Source organism: Crassostrea angulata, chromosome 3, assembly GCF_025612915.1.
Source record: "Crassostrea angulata isolate pt1a10 chromosome 3, ASM2561291v2, whole genome shotgun sequence".
In the NCBI taxonomy this organism is placed as follows: Eukaryota; Metazoa; Mollusca; class Bivalvia; order Ostreida; family Ostreidae; genus Magallana; species Magallana angulata.
Genome location: NC_069113.1, coordinates 16,894,961 through 16,912,555, shown reverse-complemented (window position 1 = coordinate 16,912,555; position 17,595 = coordinate 16,894,961). Strand labels below are relative to the sequence as shown.

General features: G+C 35.1%; 1 pseudogene; it reads left to right on the top strand.

Moving 5' to 3' along the window:
* The first annotated feature begins 1,458 nt into the window (after positions 1–1,458).
* Positions 1,459–14,711, top strand: LOC128175764 (uncharacterized; annotated as a pseudogene).
* Positions 14,712–17,595: the final 2,884 nt, after the last annotated feature.

The following is a 17,595-nucleotide window of genomic DNA, read 5'->3' as shown; positions in this document are numbered from 1 at the left end:
TGGTAGTTGTTATGATATATTTTATATTTCAAAAATTTTTAAACGGTTCCGTTCCGTTCCGTTAAATACCAATATCCACACGGGTAATGGTATTTTGCGGAACGGAACGGAACCAGAAGAAAATTATTTATAAGTATGGTAACAACATTTGTTATATCATCATTCATTCAAATTTATTTCAAATAAGACTATCAAGTATTTTTATCGATATTATCCCTGCGCTGCGAATGATCTTGGTATAATATGAATTCTACTTGATATAAGCATTGTTTTTGCTAGCTTAATTAACCAACTAGTTAGTTCTGCCGTGACAATGATATGAAATTGATAAAAAAAAATGAAAACAGAGTTGTTGTTGTATGCAGCACACGCACACAAACGCTGAAATCAATAATCAGCAAATACACAAGATGACTGAATTGATTTGATTGATAGACTCATTCATCTTTAAAGAATATGATAAAAAATTCAAGGAACGGTGAGTAGTTGTTATGATATTTTCCATTATTTAAAAAGTTTGAAAGATTCCGTTCCGTTCCGTTAAATACCAATATCCACACGGGTAATGGTATTTTGCGGAACGGAACGGAACCAGAAGAAAATTGTTCAGACGGAAGGTAAGTGGTGAATATTAAACTTTTTCCTTGCGAATGTGCTCGTTATATTTTTGAATTCTACGTAATATGGGATGCACATTGCGTTATTGCTAGCTTGATGAACAAACTAGAAATATCATCCGTGTAAGTAATGTAGTATCATAGATGAAATATAAGTTATAGCTGTACACAATACAGGAGTGATATGCACATATGCAAGATGTTTGAATTGATGAAATGATTTGCTTCATTTATCTCAAAATAACATAGAAATAAACAAACAGCTAGTAGTTGTTATGATGTTTTCCTTTATTTAAAATTTTTTAAACGGTTCCGTTCCGTTCCGTTAAATACCAATATCCACACGGGTAATGGTATTTTGCGGAACGGAACGGAATCAGAAGAAATATATTCAGGAGAAAGATTACTTAAGTAATTTTATCGACGTTACACACACAGATTAATTGAGTCTGGTTTAAACCTCAACTTTATATTTACAGTGTCAATCAAACATCATAAAACAACTAGTGACTTTAGGTTTCTCGGGAAAGAAGCGTGTATTGACTTATAGAGCAATGAGTAGCATATTTTATGTAATACACAATTCATTAAAACAGCAAAATTTGTAAAACAATCTTCCATTTACGATAAGTTAAATTGAAATAATGACGTTTAAAAGAAATCTTGTTTCCCCTTTTGGGGCCTCTTAACTGGTTCCGTTCCGTTCCGTTCCGCAAAGTACCAATAGCCAGGAGTTGCAACAAAACCCTCAAGTTATCAGTGTGCATTGCATATGCCATCGTTTGGCTTTGGCATGCACAGATACTCTTCAGAATGTTGGTTATATTAAAAACGTGCATACATGGTTGATGCAGCTGTGGAACATGTTACAGAAATCCCCAAAGAAGATGGCGTCCTTCTTGCAAATACAGTTGAGAATAAAGAATTTACAATTGACAACTCAAGAGTAAAAAACTGGGGTCTCTAAAAGACTGAAAAAAGCATGCACCACTAGATGGCTATCTTTTTATTCTTCTGTCAAGGCCATTGACTCTGAATATGAGGCAGTTCTCCAAACATTGAACACATTGAAAGAAAAAGACCCAACATCCCTTGGTTTGTACCAAAAGCTGAAGTGTGTAAAATTTATTGGCATCATTTATATGCTTGTTGAAGTCTTGCCATTACTAACAGTAGTTCGTAAAACTTTTCAGATTGGAACTATTGACTTTTCCAAGTTAGGACCAACATTGGAATACACAACAGAAAAACTCATTGCAGTTAAAGAAAATACGTCACCAATAAAAAGGCTGAAGGATGATTTAAAAGAGGGACAAAGACTCTCAGAATTAGGTATAAAAGCAACAGAACACCAAATTCAGCTGATAGAAAATCACATGAACAGTTACATTGATGAATTGATAAAAAATATTGACAGAAGATTTAGAGATTGTCTACCAGTTTTGAGTGCTGTCAGTGTTTTTGATCCTCTAAAGGTCCCAGGCAAAGACTCCCCAGGATTTAAAAGCCATGGAAAATCTCAAATCCATGTACTGTGTGATCACTTCACCAAAAATCTTAGTGAATCCCAAAGGAAGAAATGGTGTGACTGAAGAAATAGTTGCAGAGTATGGAAAGTTGAAGTATGACATGCTGAATATGAAAGCAGAGGTTCCAGAAGAATGTAAGCCTGCGAATGGACCTTGCAAGGTGACTTCATTGCAGTGGTGTTTGCCAAAAATTGTTGAGGCATCACACTTTTATCCAAGGTTAAGCTTTATTGCTGAGGCAATTTTAGTAGTTCCTGTATCTAATGCATGGCCATAGAGAGGAGCCAGTTGTGTAAAGAGACTCAAGGCAAGATTAAGATCAAGACTACAAAACAAAACATTAAATGCATTGATGGCAATCTCCATCAATGGAGAAGAAGCTGGGAGTGAAATGGCCAAATCTGTAATTGCAGATGCTGTAGAGTCATGGATTGCAGCAAAGAAAAGGAGAAGATTCCCAAAAAAAACTCATCAAACTGGTGAAGAAGATGTTGAACAGAATAGACTTGCAAATGAAGCCAATAAAAATGTACCACAGACTGTAGATGCATGTGTGCAGACAGATAGAGACATGCGGAAGGAAATTGTGAAGGAAGAAATTTCAGCCTATGTGAAAGCTTATAAACTACATCAAGAATATACAAGTTCTCCAGATTCTGATGAAGGTTTTGATGATGAATCTTATTATGATTATAAAGATGAATTTTAAAATTGAAAACTGTCAGTGATCAATCTGAATCATCATCATTCATGGATGTAAATCTGTAATAAGTTAATAAATAACTTGTAAACATTCTGTTAAAATCTTTTATTTTCATAGATTACAAGAAAAATAATAAACAATTGTGTCAGTATAAAGTTAAATAAATGTCAATTGAATTTATATGAATGAGAGATGTAGAGATAATTGAAATTATTTAGTGAAATGACTAAAAATGAATTGTAGAATATGAGTTTTATGCCTCTTCAGAGGCCTCCAAATCATAATTAAAAGTTCTGAAATTCATTTTCGGCCGAGGGCCTTCGGCCCCCTGCACCCCCGGATGCAGGGGCTCTGCCCCTGCAACCCCCGCTGGGGGAGGACCGCCAGACCCCCCTTCTACTTTAATTTTTCACCCTGCTACTTCAATTCTTAGAGACAACCCTGTCTTCTCAAAACCCACTGGGCGAATTTCAACCAAACTGGGCACAAAGCATCTTAGCCTAAGGAAATTCAAAGTGGTGAAAGTAAAGGACCACGCCCTTTTGCAAAGGGAGATAATTAGGATTTTAGGAAAATCTTCTCACGAACCATAAGACCAGGAAAGCTGAAACTTGTGTGGAAGCATCCTCAGGTAGTGAAAATTCAAAGTTGTAAAAATCATGACCCCCGGGGGTAGGGTAGGGCCAGAATTGGGGGGGGGGGGGCTCGAAGTTTTACATATGAAGTAAAATCTTTATATAAAGTAAATCTTTAAAAATCTTCTTCTCAGAAAAGAAACAGCCAGGAACGCTGAAACTTGTGTGGAAGCATCCTCAAGTAGTGTAAATTCAAAGTTGTGAAAATCATGACCCCCGGGGTAGGCTGGGGCCACAATTGGGGGGGGGGTCAAAGTTTAACAAAGCAATATATTTAGTAAATCTTTAAAAATCTTCTTCTCAGAAACTAATCAGCCAGCAAAGCTGAAACTTGCATGGAAGCATCCTCGGGTAGTGTAGATTCAAAGTTGTGAAAATCATAACCCCCAGGGGTAGGATGGGGCCACAATGGGGGTCGAAGTTTTACATACAGACCCTGAAACGTACTACTACACCAAAAAAGCGTGCGACTTTCGTGCGAGAAGCGTTTCGTGTAAACCGTTTAGCGCTTCGGGCAAAGCGTGCAGCGTTTCGGGCAAAGCGTGTTAATCGTTTCGGGCAAAGCGTGCGAGAACCGAGTGAAACGTTCATCAGATTGTTTCAATATAGCGCTCGTGTTAAACATTACTTTAAACTGTTTGTGATTGGCAAAACTCCTTTGTAGATATTCTCGTGAAAAAAATTTATAAGAAATGATATACTTATCTTTTTACAAAATTGAATTCATTTTTAACAAACAAATGAAAGGTACGCGTATTGAAAGAAGACTAGTTACTGAGACTATTCGGCTGTGTATAACCAGCACACATAACCTCGGACATCGGGTAAGACTTGCACCTGGCTGAACCTGTCAATCAAACTCTGTGTATTGGTTTTCATTGGATGGTTACGCGTGTCTTCTTTTGTCAATAGCCAATAGAAATTTAATGACTTCAAGGTAGTCGAAATCAGTAATTGTTTATGCACACAATTTAAATGATAGATTATTTAACATTAATTTGATCAAAATTAAATGTAAACATAGAAAGAAAATATACTGTTCGTTTCTATGAAATGCGGGAAGTAAATTCTTCGGAATCCCGATTAAAAATATTTCTACAAATTATTTTAATTATTTAAATACTGATAACAGAAAACAACAAGTAATTAACACACTGAAATTTTCCTAAAATATACACATGCAATTAAATATTATGGGAATCTATATGCATGGTACTTAATTCAAATAGATTTATATGATCGATATATTGTACGCCGTTATGCGGGGTGCCGGTTATGTATACGAATATTGAGACAAATATTTAAATTATTTTTATTTTTTGTTATTTCCAAAATCCGAAATAGTAATGACAACTTTCTTTATTGTTTAATCGATTGATTTTTTTTCTGTGATTCTATGTACGGAACATTTATTTTCGCGAATGATACGACATAAAAAAAAAAACGGTTGTTTTATAGCATTTTTCTAACTTATGTGACTAATTTTATTTTACGTAACTTTCAAAATTATCAATGTAAATAATTACAGGCTTATTTACTGTTAGTATTTTTACATCGTATTCTCTGAAACCAAAAAAAAATACTAATATGAGAAGAAAAAACAAATCCCGCCGAATGCTGTAAAACCGATTTCAGTTTGTAATCATACAGATTTTATTTTTGGTATTGAAAATTGTGTTAAGGTAACATTTTTCTCTGGAATTTTTATTATTTACGGCACTTATAAGAATCATGGATATTTCTCTTGAGCAATAAATATATTATAGAAGTAGTATTTTTGGCTAATTCTGTGAATAAATATTTTTTTGCTTTAAATATAAGTACCAAATTAATTTTATTAATCAATTCAATACTTATGTAAATATATGTTTCTAATATCAGATTTTCTATTATTTCGTGTTTTCTTAAAATTAATTCTTACAAACAGATTCAGGGTAAAAATCCGAGAGCACCCGAATCGATCAGGATAAAAGCGTGTCCAAAGCGTGTGAAAAGCGAGCAAATCGTTTCGTGCGAGAATCGTTTCGTGTAAACCGTTCAGCGTTTCGTGTAAATCGTTTAGCGTTACGGGCAAAGCGTGCAGCGTTTCGTGTAAACCGTTCAGCGTTTCGTGTGAACCGTTTAGCGAGCGTGTGGTGTAGTAGTACGTTTCAGGGTCTGTAAGAATGTATAGAGTAAATATTTAAAAATCTTCTCAAGACTAATCAGCCAGGAAAGCTGAAACTTGTGTGGAAGCATCCTTAGGTAGTGTAAATTCAAAGTTGTGAAAATCATGACCACTGAGGGTAGGGTGAGCCACAATGAGGGGGGGGGGGGGGTCGTCGAAGTTTAACATAGGAATATATAGAGTAAATCTTTAAAAATCTTCTTCTCAAAAACTAATCTACCAGGGAACTGAAACTTGTGTGGATGCATTCTCAGATAGTGTAGATTCAAAGTTGTGAAAATCATGACCCCCGGGGGTAGGGTGGGGCCACAATGGGGGGTCAAAGTTTAACATATGAATATATAGAGTAAATATTTAAAAATCTTCTTCTCAGAAACTTATCAGCCAGGAAAGGTGAAACTTGAGTGGAAGCATCCTCAGGTAGTGTAGATTCAAAGTCGTGAAAATCATGACTCCCGGGGGTAGGTTTGGGTCACTATGGGGGGTCGAAGTTTAACATAGGAATATATAGAGTAAAACTAGACACGATCTCGTTGCGAGCAACGAGGAGGTCTTCCGTCTGATTTTAGAAATTGAGATTTATGTTTGATCTTGATTTTGCTATTTAACAGCTATACATGATTTAAAACAGGAAAAGAGGATCTTCATTTTAAATGCCTAATACTATTTTGTTTCAGGTGTAAGAGTTTTGTTCAACAAGTGTTTAGAAATTCGTCACCGTTCTTGAGATATCTCAGAAAGAATATTTTAGGGGCCGGACCTTATCTCCTTATTGGGTCCGCTGAACAAAAATTGTAAGGTTGCATGTTATTAGGTACATTATTTTGAGCATCTTTTCTTTTATACTGCATTTCAAAATATTTTCTCTTTTTGAGATATAGGTAATCACATTTTTGGACTTTTGACCCCTAAAAATCCTTAATTACGTAACACATGAGAAAAATCATTATACTGTTAGGCTACACAACTGTTAGATAAACATATTTGCTTCTATAATCTATTACGAAATACCCCTCGGTAAAGAACTATAGTAAAAAGATTTTAGAGCCCTCTAGGTCCCTAATATTAGGGGCCAGCCCCTTTTTGATGGTATCAAATGATAGGTCATTTGATTATGAAGACATTTTGTTCAACAAGTGTTCAGAAATCCGTTACCATTCTTGAGATATCTCAGAAAGAATATTTTAGGGGCCGGTCCCTTATCTCCTTATTGGGGCCGCTGAACCAAATTTTTTAGGCTGTATGTTGTTAAGGACATCATTTTGAGCATCTTTTCTTTTATACAGCATTTCAAAATATGTTTTCCGTTTTGAGATATAGGTGGTCAATGTTTTGGACTTTTGACCCCTAAAAATCCCTCATTACGTAACATATGAGAAAATCGTTATACTGCTTGGCTTCATAACTGTAAGATAAACATATTTGCTTCTATAATCTATCACGAAATATCCCTCAGTAAAGAACTATAGTAAAAAGACTTTAGAGCCCTTTAAGTCCCTAATATTAGGGGCCAGCCCCTTTTTCTTGGTATCAAATGAAAGGTCATTTAATTATAAAGACATTTTGTTAAACAAGTGTTCGGAAATTCGTTACCATTCTTGAGATATCTGAGAAAGAATGTTTTAGGGGCCGGTCCCTTATCTCCTTATTGGGGCCGCTGAACCAAATTTTTTAGGTTGCATGGTGTTGAGTACATCATTTTGAGCATCTTTGCTTTGATACTGCATTTCAAAATATTTTTCCGTTTTGAGATATAGGTGGTCAAAGTTTTGGACTTCTGACCCCTAAAAATCCCTAATTACGTAACATATGAGAAAATCGCTATACTGCTTGGCTTCATATCTGTAAGATAAACATATTTGCTTATATAATTTATTACAAAATATCCCTCGATTATGGGTTATGGGTATAAGACTTTAGAGCCCTCTAGGTCCCTTATTTGAGGGGCCAGCCCCTTTTTCCTGATATCAGCAGAAAGGTCTTGTAAATATAAACATTTTTTACATTACATGTTTTAACAAAATATTTTCCAGAAAAGAGATAAAGAGAGAAAAGCACAAAAATTTACGACGCTTTTTTAATGTCAATTTTCGAGCCATAGCGTGCTTTGGCGCCAGTAGTGCTAAACATACAAAACAACAATCATGCAAAACTTCAATCTTTCGTTTACCAACCGTAGAAATTTGAGCTGAATATCTCTTATAGTTTCGGAGAACAACAGAAGACAAAATACCCATATAAAAATTAGAAAAATCTCAATATCTCAAAAACGGATGTGACGTCATCAATACAAAAAATTTCCAATCAAGTTCAGACCACTATCTATCACATCCTAAAATTTGATTGAGATCGGCCGAGCCGTTTGTGAGAAATCGCGTGCACAAAAAAAGGAAGAAAAAAAATAATAATAACTAGAGCAAAGCTCGTTGCAAAGCAACGAGTGGGTCTTCCGTTAATGTCGAGAGAAAAGCTAGAAGTACCTGTAAGAAGCAGAGTTCTTAAGCCATTAACAAGAGTAACTAAAACAATAAGAAAGAAATCGAATAATTCCTGGTACGACTTTACAAAATCCGAATGATTTTAAGTACGACTTAACAAAAACCCCTCCGATTTCAAGAATACCTTAACAAAATAAACCCAGATGTGTTCATGTACGACTTGACACGATTATTTTTGGTACGAATTAATTTTACATTTAACTTCACGCTATTTTTTAAACCAACAACACGGAATCAAAATTTCCGAAAAAATTAAATTTTAAACCCCAATTTCACTATAGTGCATGGTCCGATTTTAAAACGAATTTCAGCGTTAGATTAAGCTTAAAAGGTTCTTTGTTTTTGCTAAATGAAAAATATCAAATTATCGCCTAGAAAAAAGTTATAATTAAAAGACTTACTAGCCCTTTTAGCCCCTAATTTGAGGGGCCAGCCCTTTTTTCTTTTAAAGGCCTCGAAAATGTAAACATATTTTTTTCACATTTATTCACGAATTGTTAAACGTTTTCGAGATATCTGAACAGCTGTGTTTTATGGGCCGACCATTTAACTCCTTATCGGGGCCACTAACAAAAAAATTTTTAGTTGCCATATTGTTAAGAACATTATTCTTAACATTTTGTGTTCTACATTGCTTTTCAAAATATTTCTCCTTTTTCAGATATTAGAGAGGTTTAGCAGACCAACGTGTACGTGTACTTGTACGTATAGGTTACAAGTTAGAACTACCCGTACAGCTCATTTAGCAGTTGTAACGTGTACTTGTACGTTTAAATGTTTTAATGTTATTATGGATATCCTCTCCTACTAAGCTGAGCATGTTGGTTATAAACGAAAAGTAGGAATTCTGCATGTGTTAATTTTATTAAACATCATTTATTATATATGCACATTTTTATTTATCGCAAATTAATAAGATAACGGAGCCATTGCATGTTTTGGAGGAAGAGATGCGTGAAATAAAACTCCAATAACATATTAAACGCTAATGAAAATTTATGTTGGTATATATCAGTATTCGCATTGAATATTCAGGCTTAAAAAAATTTAACATATTTTTTAAAATTAATAGACAACAGGGAAACAGAGGCTACAAGTTCGACCTTACGGGTACTTTTCAATTTACACGTATGTTTATTCGGGTACATACGTGTAGAAATTCGTGATTACACAAACTGATGACGTAATGCACATATTTTCCGTACTACACGTACACGTACGCGTACACGTTGGTTTGCTAAACCTCTCTATTAATGATCAAAGTTTTGAACTCATGGCCCCTTGAAACCCCTAATTACGTAATATATGACTTAGGTATGGTAATGTAAAGATAAACAGCTGTACAGTGAACATTTTTGCTTCTTTAATTAATAACAAATTTTTGTTCAGTAAGGAGTTATTGTAAGAAGATTTTAGAGCCCTCTTGGCCCCTAATTTTAGGGGCCAGCCCCTTTCTCTTGATATCTGAATAGATAAACAGTTGTACAATGAACATTTTTGCTTCTATGATTAATAACAAATTATTGTTCAATAAAAGGTTATTGTAAGAAGACTTTAGAGCCCTTTTGGCCCCTAATTTGAGGGGCCAGCCCCTTTTCCTTGATATCACATTAAAGGTCTTGCAAAAATAAATATCTTTTGCATTACATTATTTAACAAACTATGTATAGATCAAAAGATATTTCAGAAAATGTTCAAAAATTTCGTGGAAAAATTTGGTGCTAATTTTCAGGTTCAGGCGAGCTTCAAAGCCTTGCACAATTTTCATTAGTGAAGGCAATAGGATACATCTACATACATTTATCTACAATCCCTGAAAATTTGAAGCTTCTATCTTGATTAGCTTCGGAGGAGATGCGTGGACAAAATGACCCTTAAAAATTTACAAAATCGTCAATTTCTGAAAGCGGAAGTGACGTCATACGTTCAAATTTTAATAACCTCGAGTGTTTATAATACCAAACAAGTTCTAAAAATTTTGTGGAAATCGGTTGAATAGTTTTTGAGATATAAGCCACAAAATAGTCAGAGGAAGAATAATAATAACTAGATGCGATCTCGTTGCGAGCAACGAGTGGGTCTTCCGTCCGATTTTTGAATAGATTAGATTAAACTTATCAATTCAAAGTCATAAGGCGAGTTTTTTAAAACAGTCATTCCAAGGCGAAGGATGGCCGTTGTGAACCATTGAAAGGAAAACAAAGTTAGCAGAGTTAGGGTAAACTATATGTTTAATTAATAAATCCAATTTTTTAGGCGGTTGAATGCTTTTAAAGTCGGATATAATTCCCGAAGCGAGCGACACAAAAACGGCGGCGTAAATCGGAGGTTTTTACAACGCTTGGAACTGTAGCTCTCTGGTTTGTCTATCCGAATTTTTTCAACCAGAGAGCTACAGATCTGCAGCTATCGATGTGCATGCGAAGTAAGGCAAAACTATCTGTCTAAAATAATACGGATACGAGTACCTTGAAAATTCTTTCAAAGAATAAATATATTTTGTATTTTATTGATTGTTGTTTCTTTTACTCTTTATTACAAACATTTTAGTGCTATGTATAGTTTATGCATTTAGAAGTCCGTGAAACCTGAATGCCTCGGTCTGAAAGCAACCGACCGTAACTTTCTCAACCGGTATATATACCCCAGTGGCAGTAGAGGAGCGATCAATTGAAAACTAATATGGCGACCAAAACAACAATTATGTTAATAATTGTATTTATGTGTTGAATGCTATGATTTTATTTGCTGATTTATTGTATTTTTCATGTTTATGTTTGATTAGATAAGTTGCATTTATTTCCCAGGCCTTGTAGAGGTCGTTGGCCATATTATGTAATTTCCCTGCAGTGGTCACTATCCATGTCTATTTTTAGCCCAAATTCCTAGTCTAAAAACCTCCCAGTGACCTATTATGTAATTGCTAAAAATTCCATGGTGTTATTCTCCCCAAATTTAATTTGATAGCCAATCAAATTAAGCGATACGGTCACGTGGTTTGATGCGGTCAGTATCTGACCAGTGAGAGTAGGGTAATTCTGTCTTCATCTATGAGAGTGTTAGCACGAGTAATGTTTTGATACAGTAGGTTTTTGAAACGCAGTTTCTAGTTTTTTGTTGTATGCGATATCGCATGATTATTTTTGCTTGTTCTGGTTGGGGTACAATATGTAAACAATGAGTATTTTAAATGCGTGCGTGATTGGACATTCTTACATCAGAAGATTAAGAGATTATTGTATGCAGACAGAAACAGACAATCTGAATTTAGACCCTAAAGTGTTTAAAGTATCATTTAGAGGAAAAGGCGGTTTGAGATTAAGCAAGCGTGTCTGGAGATTCTGCATTTTGACTCAATTTCTGATGTGGTGTTTTTACAGATTGGTGAAAATGATATCTGTAAAAGTACAAACAGTGAGAAATTAGCTAGGGATATTATATCTGTTGGACAGTATTTAAGAGATGGTGTTGGAGTAAAATTAGTGATAATAGGCCAGTTAATTCGCCGAATGCAGTTTGCATCATGCCAAAATTTTAACGTCTTTGTGGTTCAGACTAATGAACATTTGAAACGTTTTGCTGAGCGCCTTGGTGGAATTTATTTCTGGGGACATCGGGGGTTTTGGAAGGACTTTCATTATTTAGGCCCGGATGGTGTCCATCTGCTGTGTACCCCTGCCGAGGACCACTGCAGGGAAATTACATAATATGGCCAACGACCTCTACAAGGCCTGGGAAAGAAATGCAACTTATCTAATCAAACATAAACATGAAAAATACAATAAATCAGCAAATAAAATCATAGCATTCAACACATAAATACAATTATTAACATAATTGTTGTTTTATGTTTTCTCATGCTGCACAACCTCACCGCAGCTCCGTTTTTGCTGTCTGATAAATGAACTCAACACTTGTGCATGATGAAATATGTCATTTATTAAAAATGACGAAAGTAAAGAAAAATATAAACAACATAGTAGGGGATCAGACCCAAAACTGTTCACACAAAATGTTAAATAACTTATCAATATGCTGATCCCCTTAAAATACAGAAAAACAATATTTTGTTCAAAATTATATACAATATATACAAAACCAGCAAAAAGATGGCACCTCAAAAATAAAATATGCCACCAAATGTGAATTGCATAATGACAATTGGCAATTCCATTGTGCCATCCAATGATAACTCTTACTCAGGAATTTCGATTGATAACTCGTATACAAAGTTGATTATGACATTGATTTAATGAAATAATAATTTGTTATAGTATTAATGGTTTGAAAGGCACATGCATTTTTTATTTGTTATTTTACAGAAGTGTGCAATCTATGATAAATATTTTTAGTTTTAAACGAATTTTGTCATAATGTATGCCCCCCCCCCTCCTTTACAATGGTGTAATTTTATCTAATTTTTTGCTTAAAAATTTGACCAATTAATATGACATTGCATTTGTTTTAATCTTTTACAATGAGGCATATTTGTGCAAAGGTTGAGGAAATTCTATTGAAAGGTTTTATTTTAATTTACTAGAAAATTGAAATGGAGTGCACACACATACACACACACATACATACATACACACACACGCACGGTAGCGATGTTATATCCCCTTCGCAACAAGTTGCGCGAGGGGATAAAAAATGTATAGACCAGTAAATTTGATGTTAGTACTCTCCTGGTTTGAGAAAAGTGCGTACAACTTGCAAATTTAATCGCGACCGAGTAACACGGCGAGGCAAGATGTACGTCCACACAGATGTAACTTCTACTGTAACAGCGAAATACTTTAAACTGTTAGGAGGTCTGTGGCTTATAGGAGTTGTAGGGAAAGCGGTGCTGATAGAGAAATATGGCGGACAGTGCTTATTTAGGAGCGGTTTTCAGTTTTAAGTTGAGTACTCTATTGGCTCCCGACCAGTTTCGCAGAGGTTACTCTTTGGTATTTTGTATTTCTAACATGAGGAGGATGATGCAGCTATAACCTTATTCTTAATGTATGTCAAGTCTCCAGACACAGAAGTGAATGTCATGATGAAGATGAAGATAATCCTTCTTGAATTGCAACAGTGTCTATTTTTGGAAATGATTTGCAACATTATTTGTGCATATGGCATATATACAGGTCATGGACTCGCAACATCAAACAGTATTGTAAGAACAATGAGTATGAGAGTTCTGTTTAGTTTTCTGTGTGCTTTGTTGGCGACCAAAATTCAAGACTATTTTTTACTGTAAAAGTCTTCCTTTGTTGCAAATTTGCAGTAATTAGTCCAGCGTTTATGAAATGCTTTGAGGATCATTGTTTTAGCAGAGCAGAAAAATTGGCAAAGTGCTTCAGGAAAGGAATCTATTGCAAAGTTGATACAAATATGTTGTAAAATGTTTCCATAATCAGCTAAAACTATTTATTTTGAAAGAAAAAGGAATAGGCGAATTGATGTTTTATTGGAAACTCTTTTGAAATTAAAAAATAAGAAATTCATCAACCATTTTAAGAGGGTGGCATATAAAATGCCTTCGAAAGAGGACACAGATACACATAACAGGCATAAAAGAAGTCTCCGAATTCCCAATGGACATATAAGCAAATATAGGACATGTTTTTTAAAGAATCCCGCGATACTCAGTAATCAATATTTGCTTAAAATTTGCCATCTGTATTGAAAGGAGGAGCATTGTTATCTTACGTGTAAATGTGGAGAAAGACCTTGTATAGACTTTTGCTACCACATTATCACTGCAACTGTCCAGATTACACAAATGTGTAGCATGTAAACAAGTTCACAAAGTCAATATCATGTTTACACTTTACAACAATGAGAATGACAGTAAGGACAAGGCACTTTTTGTCAATACTACTCCTAATAAACACTCTTCTAAGTCATATGACACCTCACCTGGCCAAACGAAAAGGATCTATACAATCAAAACTCTAATAAAGCTGATTGAAGTTTAACTCAGTCATCCAAAAGTAAGAGGCATGAGGTTTTTGAACACAATTCAATTACGTAAGATATCAAAGCTGACAATGAAGCTCTATGCATCCTTGCAGATGATTCAGGTGGGCTTTAAGAGAAAACTTCGGGTAAAGCAAAGATTTTATGAAACAAAAAAGAAAAAAGGGGGGCCCCAAAAGTTCCAAATAGAATACCATCTAAAGAGAGGAAAAGGAACAACTTTTTAAAAGATCAGAATTTACCCAAAGTACATGCAATACCGTGGAAAAAAGACTAAAGAATGCTTCAACAGTTGCCCCATACCTCCTTCGAGATGCCAGGCTCATCTACCACTGATCCGTTTTTGCAAAAAAAAAATCTTTATGTACATGTACAACATCTTATTTTCTAAGTTTTCTAATATGCATTTCATTTTAACTTAAAATATGTAATGATATAAAATATTATTGTTTTGCGGAGTTGAAGGTAGGATTGGATTGTTATACTGGACGAGAGTTCCACCACCATTAATTGGGAGGAGATTAATTATCACAACAAAGGATGGGAAAAAGCAAGTGTTGATGTTTTCCAACGGAGAAGCACAAGAAAACATTAATAAAAATGACCCTCCTACTTGATTGAAACTTACATCTACTGAAACTTACATCTACAATATTCCATTTTTTAATAACTGTTAAAATGTATAAAATGAGCTCAGCTACGGACAAGTATGGGTTACATCATAGAAGCCGAGTAGTATTGATTATATCGTTTTTATGGGGCGTGGAAATCCGCGCCCTCGATTTCCATGCCCCATAAAAACCGATATAACCAATAATACGAGGCATATATGATGTAAACAACTTGTCGCATATCTGATGACGTAAAAAACACTGAGAGTGTCAAGATTTCACCGAGTGACAAACTTTCAAAGAAATAAAAATAATAAAGAGATTCATTTCATGATAGCTCGTCAACATGTCGGACGTTGTAAGCAATCTCGATTTTCATTTTTTGATCAATTTTGAAGATTTAGACGATTTGTCTTTAAGCCAGGCACTCAACAGATATGAAATTACTGAAGAAAATCTTGGAGATTTTAATGATATAGACTTCGGTGATTTTGACCTCTTATCTAAACATGAAAATGCTGAGATTTCAGACGGAAAACGTTTTCAGTCCGTTAAAAAATCCGGAAATGATGATTTCAAACAATTGATCGCAAATCAGGAAAGTAAGAACATTTGGAGGAATACAAACTGGGCTAAACGTACCTGGGATGAATGGACAGTATGGAGAGGAGATATTCCAGGTTTAAATGAAATGAGTGTTGGGGATTTGAACTATTTTCTGTCGTGTTTTGTGTTAGAATGTAGACGGAAGGACGGGTCTGAATATCCAGCTGCTACTTTGTACCAAATTTGTGCGGAAATTTTAAGATACATGCGGGACAACGGGGTTACAAATATGAACTTTTTGGATAATAATAAAAGATTTTACAACTTTAGGAAAACACTAGATGCGAGAATGAAAGAAATATCGTCGAAAGGAATCGGACTCAAGAAAAAACAAGCTGATCCTATTTCGGCTGATGACGAAAATTTATTGTGGGAAAAAGATTTGTTAGGGGGTGCGACTTCAAAATCATTGTTAAATACAGTTTTCTATTAAAACTGCAAGCTGTTCGAACTTCGCGGAATGGACGAACATCGCTCCCTCACACGCGATCAGTTTAGTTTGGGACAAGATAATGTGGGTATCTACATTTACTTTCAAGGCAAAACATAAAAAAATTTCTCGGGCGGTTTTAATCAAAGAAAAATATAAGCGAAAAGTATCAGGCACTATTGCTCTACTTCAGACGAGATATCTTTGTATAATATTTATGAAACATATATGGAACTAACGGAGTCGTCCAGAAATGGAGCATTTTTACAGGTTTGTATATAGGTAATTCATATGCATTTTTCCTCATTATAATCATTATAAATTCGCTGCTTTTATAGTGAGTTGTATAATTCAAAATACTTCTCTGTAAATTAATTTACAGGCGCCTCATAGGCGGAACTACTCCTCGTCTTTCGAGCCAGGTTGTTGGTGGGAATAAACTGTCTACGCTTGTGAAGACGATGTGTACAGAGGCTGGTTTATCCGGAAACTTTTCCAACCACTCTGGAAAGAGGACATGTGCCACGTCTTCGTATAATAGTGGGGTCCATGAGCAATTAATAATTTAAAGGACAGGCCTAAGGAGTGATGCCGTAAGAAAATAAAACGCACCTCTACCTCTCAACAAAATGAAGTCAGCAAAGATCCGCCTACTAAAAAGGCACCGTTATCGACAGATCTTAGATCAACGGGTGTGCAAGATTTGGGGAACGATCTCACTAATATTCCCGGAAACAATCGGTTTTTGTTGAGTAACTGCAATGTTACCTTTAATGTGCAGCCTAATTCATAAATGGATCAAGTGATCAGATGCTATGTACCGCTTTTGAACCATGGTTATATATACCGCTATATGTACGGTGTTATCTAGTGTGCGTTGTGCAAAAGATTTGATTACATCTATGTTGACATTTTTAAGGCTAGAAAAGCTATTTAACGTTGATTTTTCTCATGTTTGTGTTTGTTTCTTGAAGAATTGCCTCAAATAAATTCTTCTGTTTTACTCTTGACCTGATTTTTGTCTCGTGCAGTGATATATAAAGGGGCGTGGAAAGTAATATCGCATATGTGATATGGGATATATCACTATAGAAAGATAAAAGAAAAAAGCCGTAAATATGCGACAAAAACCATAATTGGATCATGTTTGTCAATGGTGTATCAGGTCGGTTCAGTAGTAGGCTGGTATTTACTGGCGTAAAGGCCAATGCACCAGTCAAAGTCAAGTCTTCCAACCTTCTTGCCAGCAAGTCTTTTTCTGTCATTGGCGTATACCATATTTGGAAGTCGTCAAACAGGTTTTTTTGTGGGTGTGGAAGGACTGTACAAGTCGGAGGTTTAGTACCTTGTTAATCATGTTTTGCACAATGATTTTTAGATATCCCTTATGTGCCTTTTTGTGGGTGTGGAAGGACTGTACAAATCGGACGTTTAGTACCTAGTAAATCATGTTTTGCACAATGATTTTTAGATATCCCTTATGTGCCTTTAGACCGTGGCTGGTGTAACACAGTTTCTATATTGAATTCTGAAATTAATTTAAACTGGGTTTAAACTGTCACTTCTTGAGGTATCAACTGCATTATTAATTTATGGAGGGTAATCGTGTTCAAAAATCCAGACATGCGAACTTGTAAATCCGAATATGTAATCGTGTTGGTATGTAAGTCTGAGTATGAACATGTGTAATTCTGACAGTGTGACCTATAAAACTCGAGCATAAACACGTGTAAGATTTGACTCAGTTCCTTCGCATGATGCACAATTCGTAGCTTTATTGCTTTCATCAGCTAATTAAACCTTCAACTTTGCACACTTTCAATCCGTAGTTT